The sequence below is a fragment of the Capsicum annuum genome, chromosome 12, assembly GCF_002878395.1.
Source record: "Capsicum annuum cultivar UCD-10X-F1 chromosome 12, UCD10Xv1.1, whole genome shotgun sequence".
NCBI lineage: Eukaryota > Viridiplantae > Streptophyta > Magnoliopsida > Solanales > Solanaceae > Capsicum > Capsicum annuum.
In genome coordinates, this window is record NC_061122.1 from 52,527,458 (window position 1) to 52,537,729 (window position 10,272).

General features: G+C 34.1%; 1 long non-coding RNA gene across 1 annotated transcript; it reads right to left on the minus strand.

The window, feature by feature from the left end:
* Positions 1–5,642: 5,642 nt before the first annotated feature.
* On the minus strand, positions 5,643–8,905 carry LOC124889720. The gene is made up of 2 exons (XR_007048629.1): positions 6,304–8,905; positions 5,643–6,200 (listed from the first exon to the last, which is right to left on the minus strand). It is a non-coding gene; the product is annotated as an uncharacterized LOC124889720 (long non-coding RNA).
* Positions 8,906–10,272: the final 1,367 nt, after the last annotated feature.

A 10,272-nucleotide genomic window follows, 5' to 3' on the forward strand; every position in this document is an offset into this window, starting at 1 on the left:
GGGATAAAACTCACTATTTTCTCACGAATTTTACATTAAAATTATCAGCATAGGGTCAGAAGTTTGTTTTCACACCTCCATAGCAGTTGTTTGATGTCCTCGCAGGTTAGATTTAATTGAGTAGTATAGGCCTAGGTTAGAGAACATATGCATCACATATATTGACAACAAATTTTATGTTTAAACTTGTGGGCACGGTATTCGGTAAGATAAAATAAGTAATTTTGAATTTTCTTAAATAATAATTGTGGTTGTGTGTATTTGAAGTGTTTATGAACTAGTATAATCATCATAGTGAATGTAAATTCAATTGTGAATAATCGTAGGATTAATAAGCTCGAAGTAATAGTGTAAAAGGTCAATGAATAAGTTTTTGAGCCAATTTATGATATGGTGAAAGTAAGTGAGAATGTAAATGGTAAGGTAATCATAGTGAAGATTAGAATTTAGATGAAGGTTTGTAGATGTAGAGAAGAGCGAAACAAACAAGTTGCATTTTAAACAAGGAAGTCTTAGATAAGTCTCCAACTGATATACGAAGTAGTGGTGTAGTATATGATAGTAGGTGATGGTTAAATGCAGTTAAAAATCAAATTTGATTTGTGTACATGTTAACTGCTTCTTTATACACCTGTTACAAGGTATGTTCAAAGAAATTAAATCATTAAACGATATCCTAAATGTAATCACATATAATGAGGTTTTATTAAAGGCTTGTTGATTGTACAAGTATGGCTATGATTGTTGTGGTATCTGTTGCTATTTATGGGATAGGCAGGTAGTGAATCTTCATGAGATTTATTCTTATTATTATGGGATGTGTCAGTACTGGATATCTTCAAGATATTTATTCTTATTATTGTGGGATGAGCTGGTAATGGACATCTTCACAAGATTTATTTATTATTATGGGATGTGCCGATAATAAAATGTCTTCACGGAATTGATTGATATAATGTTGTCGGACGCTAGATGTCTAAAATTTTTGACACATGATCAATAAAAGCTCGTCCCCTGTAAGTCATGGCTAATAGGCAACCATAAGCCCCTTAGTATGTGTGTACAAGGTACTGGTGTGAGTGGTGGTTCTTTGAGTGAACTATAATATATGATTTCTGTTATTATTGTTAAATTAGTTCGTTGAGTGGTTTGAGATAAAAAAGTATAGATAATTGGAAAAGTGTATGGTGACGGTATTTGTTGTAAATAATTGGCTATGTGTTATGTTGTGTGGGTGTTGTGCCTAAATTGTGAATAGTCCCAAGGCATGGTTGCTTAAGATTCTGAACATATTGGTTCTAAGGTTTGGAAATCTTTGTAGTCATGTATGATTGAGTTCATAATTAAGTAATTGTTAAATACATGGTTAGAGGGGACGAAATTTATGAAAAGTAGTGCATTAGAGTTGAACGTGGTATGGAAGTGGATCTACTAGTTAGAAAGTTTGGCATAAAGATAAGTTAGATAAAGAATTAATAGAAAAAGGAATGAACTAATATGATTTCTAAGTGATTGTTTCTTTTGGATATTTATGTAATGTCTATGTGATTTAGTTTGGGTCGGCCGATAATGTTTACTACTACGTATTGTTTGTACTGATGCTATTCTTGTTATTTCCTTTTCTGGGATATAGTCTGGCTGCAGTTATGTTATGGTAATCGAGTTAAAATTTTACTACTCGTGTGAGATTGAAAATTGTATTGATGATTAATTATTGATATTGCACGTGTGAATTGATGATTATGTGTTGATATTACACGTGCAGACTTTAGTGGACTTAGGTCCCCAGTTGTATTGTGAATGTTGTACGTGTGGGGTGGTAATTGATAGTTGAGATTGTCTTACGTGGTCCAGTTGTGGATGTTATTGGTTTGATTTTGTGAATTACTTATTATGTGTTGAATGTCAGTTTGCTTATGGAAATTACATCTAGTATTCCCTAAAGAGTCCAATCTTGAATTTGACCCCAAAAATTCGATCTTGAATTTTTATCTGGTCGAAAGATATGGTCTTGAATATTTGTCCCCCTTAAATAAGTTCTACCGTTTTTCTATAAGGCAAAATTTTTGGTCAATTAAACAAGTTTATTGTCTTACAATGTCCTGAATATGTGCCTTATGGGCAAGATTTAGAACGTGTGTCTTATGTACAACGCATATAATTTCTAACATTTGCTTATAAGGCAAAAATTTTGGTTAATTTGTGCAAGTCTATTGTCTTGAAATGTCATGGATGTTTATCTTATGGACAAGGGTTAGAACTTGTGTCAAATAGGCAAGAGTTATTAAGAGGAGCCAAAAAATCAAAACCACCCCTTATGGAGGTCATTTTTGTAAGACTTTTTTACGGGGGGACAAAATATCAAGACCAGTCCATTTTATGGCCATTTTCGAACTTTAACCTAGTTTGCTTACTATTTGATTTATGTGTATGTTTGGATCTAATTTAAGTTATCTGATGATACCTTCTACTACATAAGGTTTTGTACTAATACTATCCTACGTTTTTTTTTGTTGAGTGTAGGTTGTGTTCTAGAGACTCCAATGAAATTTACCTCTAGCGTGTGACCACCAATTTCCAATTCAACAGTGAGAACTTATCTTCAGATTGTCGTGAATCATCTCAGTAGATCATGTTCTTTTATTCGGATAATGATACTCTTTAAATTTTGTTAGATTTTGAATGTATTTTTTTAGAAGGTCTTGTACAATAACTTTCGAATCCTTGAAAATAGCAGTAGGTAGTTTGACTATTCTTAACTTTTATCTATCTATTTATCGATTTTGTTGAGATATCTATTAATAGTATTGATTGGTTGATATTTTCGTCTTAAAAATGGCTAAGTATTTGGGCTAAAATTTGGATTAGATGGTTCTCCTGCCCACCATAGAATTAGTTTGGTTAATACTCATAACCATTTGAATCGTGACACAAATGATATTTTACGTCCAATTGGTGATGGAACCAGAAATTTCTATTAGGAAATTCAAAAAATTCTAAAATATCACAATTGTAATTTAAACATATGTCTTAAGCAATTTTGAACCTCCTTCACTGTATTTGAATTTTTATAATGTCATATGGATTCAATACCTTACATTTATAATAATAAAAAAAATTACTTTCTTTTATAACTAGACGGAGATGTAAATGAAGACCTACAAAAGTAATGTTCCAAAAAAAATTACTTTTAGGACGCGAAATATCATATTATTGCCATTTGTTAATTGACTACTTTCCATATGAATTAATCTTTTTTGACAATAAAATGTGAAATATTACCGTACAAGAACAAACGAAGCAAATACAAATAAAGAACATCCATCACCAAGCATCCAAATCTAATGTCAGGTAATGAACCTCAACAAGATTCATCACACAACCTCTGTAATAAACTACTAATTTTTCTATACTTCTTAGACTTCCTAAACATCTCTATCCTCTCCCTAGTTACATTTTTAACCTGTTGGATTACAAAATTGATATTTACATGTGCATGTCTAATTACATTTAGTTTTTTGCCATCCATTTATACCACTACACTATAAATTGCCTTGATGTTTTGGTTTGCATGTGTCATATCATACTACCAGCTTTATTTTCTTCTTCTTATCTGCACTATCCCATAAGAATTCTCTACATCTACCTCCTTGAGCATACTAGTAGGCAGTAAAAAATACAATAACCAAGAAGTTATATAGAGAGACGATTACTGAGTTAATAATTTGTAACCTTTCTGAGTATGATAAATACCTATTTGATACTATTCTGTCTTTTCAGTAACCTTCATGGATAGTTTGGGACATTCCATTTTTGTCCATTTCTTAGATGAAAGTAGAAGCCCCAAGTACAGCACTGGAAAACTCCCAAATGCAAAACTTGTAATCTTCAACAACTTCTATCTTTGATCTTCTGTTACTCTTGCCATGTATAAACTAGACTTCTCCTTGTTAGTTGACAGTTTAGTCACTCTTGAGAAGAGATCTAATGCATCTTTCACTTTTTTTTTAATAAATAACTCATGCCCTTTATAAAATATCATCAAATCATTTGTAAAGATGAGATGATTCAAACCTCGTGCTTTACACATTAGATGGAACCTGAAATCTAGTAGCCTGCCCATCTTTGCCATCATTCTTGATAAGTACTCCATCACTAGCATAAACAAAAGGGGGGATATAAAATCTCCTTTCCTTAACCCACATTTTCCTTTAAAATAACTATGACAATCCCCAATCACTGTGATAAAGAATTTAGTTGGTAGCACAAGTCAGAATCAGATCACAAAATTTAGGTGGAAATCCCAGACCTGATGGTAGATCTCTTAGATAAGTCAATTGCATCATGTCATATGTCTTTATCATGAACCTAGGTGATGTTTTCCCTCCTATAATGTCTCATGAGATCACGATATATGAGAATATTATGTACCAAAGATCTACCCTAAATAAATGTTGCTTAAGTCTCATTTGTCAGGTAAGGCAGAGCTTGTTTCAATCTTTACTTAACAACTTTTGAGATACATTTATACACCACATTACAGCATGAGATAGGCCTAAATTGACAGGTCTGCTCTGGTGTCTGCACCTTAAGAATCACAGTGATCATAGTAGTATTTACTTTTCCCAGTAGCTTCCCATTATTCAGATACAACATTAGTGACGTCTTCACCTACAATGTCCCTCACATACCTAAATAAACCACTACTATATCCATCAGGTCCATGACTCTTTGTAGTTTTTATACTAAACATAGCCTTCTTCACCTCATTCCCGGTGTAAGGTGTTAATATGTGCATTTGTTATTCAGCTAATAGTTTGGACCATTCTGTAAGAAGACCCTTAAAGCTTTCTCATTGGACTAATTGATAGCGCTGAACTTACACTACAAATTTGGTGCAAGGCAGATGTTGTCAATATAGTGCCCAATTATGAGTCGAGATCGAATCCACGAGGAGTGCAAAACGTAGAATTCACAACTTGTAAGTGTTGAGAGTTAACTATGTGTTAACCCGTAATGTCAAATTCATCAACAAATAAAAATAAATTGGGGGGTTTGAATTAAACAATGTTAAACACAATAATAATTGACAATATTGTGATATTAAAAAGTTGAGTATTACCAAATTGAGAGAAACCTTGGGGTTGTGCTGTCCTAGGTAGGAGTCATGTATGGGTTATCAACAATTAGTCCAAGTTTAGTTAAGGGTTTCGGGTAGGCTAGATTTTATATCTTGGTGTTAATCTTTTAATAAAACACCAAATCTCACACATGGATTCTTTTGAACACCTCATGACGTATTCAATCTACCAATCTAGTGCCTCAATTAACACCTTTATTTCTAAGATGATGTCATTGAATGAGCTATCTCAAATAACACCCTTATTTCTAAGATGATGCTACTCAATAAGCTAATTCAAGTTATTATTTGCAATTACTCTTCATCCACATCCCTCTTTCAAGTATGATATGGGATCTAAGATAATTAGGATTTTCACCCACAATTCTCAATTCAAACATAGATTAAAAGCAAAATCCATCACAATTAACTAATTAATTGGACTAACAATCAACATCCGCACATTATTCACCACCTAATCAAATATAACCCCAAGAGATAAGTTTAGCAGCTCATGAAATTAGAGGAAGGAAATATACCCAAATTTGCATTCAATTCATCTATCATAAGCAAAATAAGTATAATCCAGAACTTCAATTTCAATTCAAAGCCAAAATCTCTCTTGAAAACCCTTACAAATTGTATTTTTACTCTACAATATTGTTCTAAGCTCCGAAAATTCAGAAATTGGATGCTAGAAACGTAAAGGGTTTAGCCTTTTATATCTTGGGATTGGGCTAGCCTTTTATATCTTAGGACTGGGCCTTGTGAAATTCCAGCCTTGCCCTTGTAATTCTACCCGACGCCTGCGATCGCGACCTTTAGTTGTGATCGCGACTCTGCTATCGCAATACTTTGGCTTGCAATCACACTACTCTGGTCTGCATGGACTTCCCGTGATAGCAGGGAGTTGGGTTGGGATCGCATCCTTTTGACTTGTTGACTGATCGCGATCGCACACTGCACGTCGCGATAGCGATAACTGAGGCCTGATTTTGAGCTGTATTTTCAACGCTCGTTCCAACTCTGGTCACTTTTCTTTCATTCCAGCTTTGTCTCAACTCATTTCCATTAGATTTCCCTGTAGGATCAAAACACTGGAAATTAGTGCAATTCAATGAAGGATTAGTCTCATATCTGCAATTTAATCTCCATAGTGTGCAATAAATGAGTGACAAGTTTACCGCTCATCACTAATCTCCTGCTGTCCCTAAAAGGTTAGTGTAGTACTGCATAAAAATCACTACAATCTTAGTTTGATCTGTCTGTTCCTGCATTTGATCATCCTTTAGCTCAGTTACCATCCACTTTTGCTTCAAGATTAAATAGAAATATCTTGTATTATCATCTTCCTACTTGATCCAAGTAACTTTCCTTCTTTGAACCAATAACATTTTAGTCAGGCATCTTTCTCTTTCATACTCACTTGTAGCTAATTTCTCCTTCTCCTGCAATACTTTATTCAAAGGATCAAGTTGTAAAACATTTTGTGTAGCCCGTAATTTCCTTCTTAGTTTGTTAAATTTACACCCTCAAAGATTTCTTAAGATTCTTCAGTTTCCAGGTTATTTGATACATTAAGCAGCCATATACTTCCTTCTGCCACTCCCTTCTTACTATTTTCTTAGACTGGGACTGTGTGCTCCACATGTTGCAGTATTTATTAGCGCTCCTATGCATAGTAATTATTCTAACAACTGAACATGTAATGGACTGTGATCACTCCCTCCCTCATGAAGAAAATGAGTTCTCCATTTTGGCATCTCATTCATCTATTCCCCATTTACAAATGACCAGTCTATCTTTGAGAATATTTTGCTAGTCTTCCTATTATTATTCCATGTTTACATACTTTTGTTTCTCTCCATTTCTACAAGTTCACGGGTATCCACACATTTTTGAAAGACAACCACTTCAAGCAGGATAACAGGTGCTCCTCATACTCTGTCATCACTGTGTAATACTGAGTTGAAATCTCCAAGCGCAAGCCAAGGTCTATTCAGACCACTTTTAACATGATAAAGATACGTCCATAGTTCTTTCATCTCCTCCCTTCCATTATAAGCATACACAAAAGTAACATAATAAGATTATTGTAAGAAGATCTGCTCCACCAAGCGTGTTTCTGCTCGAGCATTTTCACTACACACACTAACTCTACGCATATCATCCCTCCATATAACCCTTATTCTTTCATTATAATGAGCATTATGGTTATTATGATGTTTCCACCCTTCAAATATTGTATTTGCTATATTTTATATATTAGTATTACTTTTAGTTGTCTCCAAAAAAACCAATGAAATTAACACCAAGCTGATTGCAAGGAAAGAGAGCTTTCTTCTGCTTTGAGGGACCATTTAGGCCCTTTGTATTCCAGCACAATATGTTAACCACAAGATCAAGCCCTATGATCTTTCCATTCCCCTCCACTATTTCATCTCCTTCATTTTTCCATCACTTCCTAAATCTCATGTATTAAATGCATTTGCAGTATGAATTATGTCTCTATTAAGCTTTTCTACCTGCACAACAACTTTTGTTTTATTAATCTGCCAGTTTCACTACAATTCTCTTCCTCTATGAGGTTTTTCAACTTCTCCTCTGATCATCTTAATCCTCACCCCTGGATTCAGCTTTGTACATTCCTCTCTCTGATTACCATATTTCTTTTAGTGATCGATCACATATTGAAGGCTTCCGATCAGAGTTTACCTTTTAGTTGATCACTGCTCCCTTCTCATTTCGAGACAACACCTCATACGGCAGCTTATTTCCCACCTGTACTTCACCAACAACAATGCAAAGCTCAGATCAAGCTTTTTCTTTGTATGGTTATCCCCCATTAATTGTTTTCCCACTAAACTTCCAATGTTACTTAAACCACGAGCAGTCCGGTATTTCAAATCCAAACCTGGAAGTGTAATCGAAATTGGGACTGTGAGCAATTCCTCTTTCGAAAACTCCATTTCAAGCATCTATTCCTAGACAATAAGAGGCTTATTGTCAAAATGGTAAATGTCTCTATGCAGTACATCTATTTTCCCCTTTTCACTATCAAACGTACCATCATAATTTCATTTTTCATCATCGCAATTTTATTAATGCCATGTCGCCCCAAAATTCGCTGAATAAATCCATTCAATATTGTGAATGATAGGTGAGCACCTATAACATAACACACGATCGCATTTCACCACTATTCCACTTTTGAACTGATATCCTTTAGCTCAATTCTCCCTACCAGTTGATCCCCAATGTGTTCATAATTCACATACTCTAATTGAAGTTGCGATTACAATTTTTACTATACCAAACTTCTCTCATATCGAGCTTTCAATTAGTAACTTAGTTTTCTCATCCACTCCTGCACCTGGTGGTTTCCCTAACATCTCTTCCTCTTTCTCTATTTCATCTACTCAAGATGATTTTGTTTCTTCTATTTCTGTGCTCGCACTTTAGGTGGATTTTTTGGTGTCACTCGATTCCCTCGACCTAACTCTTCTCTCTGTGAAACAATTCGTACTGTTCAATTGAATTGTACCTTCTTCACCACTCTACTTCCTCCCGATGCTTGTGACCTCCTTCACTGGAGCAATTGTCGTCGATATACCAGCTTGGTTCGTGTTCTTAAGCCTGGGCGCACATTAGAACGTGCACTGGGAGGAGTGATAAAGACCTTCGCCAAGTTGTCCTCGTTACCCATGTGAACTAGTTAATTAAGATAAAAGGTCGAAAAAGCAAATGGTTGTTTTTAGTTTTTATTTGAAATTCGTATCTATTTTGAAGTTCAATGAATCTGAATATGTGAGTTTTTTCGTTCATGAATGATAATGAATTTATTGCATTCATTTCTTTTTAATTAATTGTGCAGATTAAAATGCAAAGTAAAAATTTCATATTCATTCACTCAAATTAATTATCGTGATGAGAGTTAAAGATAATACATTTCTTAATATGATGAACTAAAATGCTTGTCTTAAATAAGATATTAACTCATCTTATTTATTTCTTCACCAAAATGTACATTTTCACATCGATATAAGTGTACTCTTCACTTGATGAAAAAACATATCCACATAAAGAAATATCATTTGTCTTTTCTTGGCTTTCTTTCTTAATTACTTTTCTCCTCATTGGTATTCTATTCCTTGTGAATTTCTAGGCAATAATTTTGTGCAACTCCAAACTTCTAGCCACAAGTGCAAGTGTTTGGAAGTAGCTGTGGAACCTTGGAGAGCAACCGGTTAGAAGGATTTGCACCGAAGTTGGAAAATCGCTTTGAAGGTAGTTGCTTGCCACGACACAGTATTTGTGACAACTTTCTTACTATTACTAATTAAGTTCCACTATCAATATTGTTGCAATTTTTTCAACAGTTTGAAAGTGATTTCCTTACATACAATATTGATAAATCACTCTTTCTTTGAACAAAACTTTTCCTGATTTGTCAAAACTTGAACCATTGAACGGAAGTAATTTTAAACGTTGGCCATACAAACTTCTGATTTTCTTCGAACAATTAGAAGTTGATTATGTTTTGTTTAATGATGTTCCAACATTATTACTGGTTCTAAGACTGTTATGATTGTTGATGAATTTGCTAAAAAGAAGGATAAAAAGGATAGCAAAAATTCTAAAGGACATTTATTGAGTCATATGACTAATACTTTATTTGATTTATTTGTTACTTACAAATTTGCTAAAGAAATATCGGAAAGTTTGCAAAACTCAAAATAGGGAGGACAAAATAATGTCCAAGTTCATCTTGCTAAGGGTGATGAAGTAATTGCGGCAGCAGTCGTTGAGATGAACCTAGTGTCTAACAAGATTGAGTGGGTGTTGGACACATAGGCTTCAAGGCATTTCTGTGCCAACAAAGAGTTATTTTATGACTTTAAGGAATAAACCAATGACAAGCGTGTCTACATGGGTAACTCCAATACTGTTGGAGTTTTGGGTGAAGGAAATTTTTTACTTAAATTAACTTCTGAAAAAATATTATCCTTGAACAATGTTCTATTTGTTCTCTCGCTCCGTAGAAACTTAGTTTCTGAAGCACTTCTCAATACTCGCTCCGTAGAAACTTAGTTTCTGAAGCACTTCTCAATAAAGTAGGCCTTAAACTTATTTTTGAAGCTGATAAAATAATT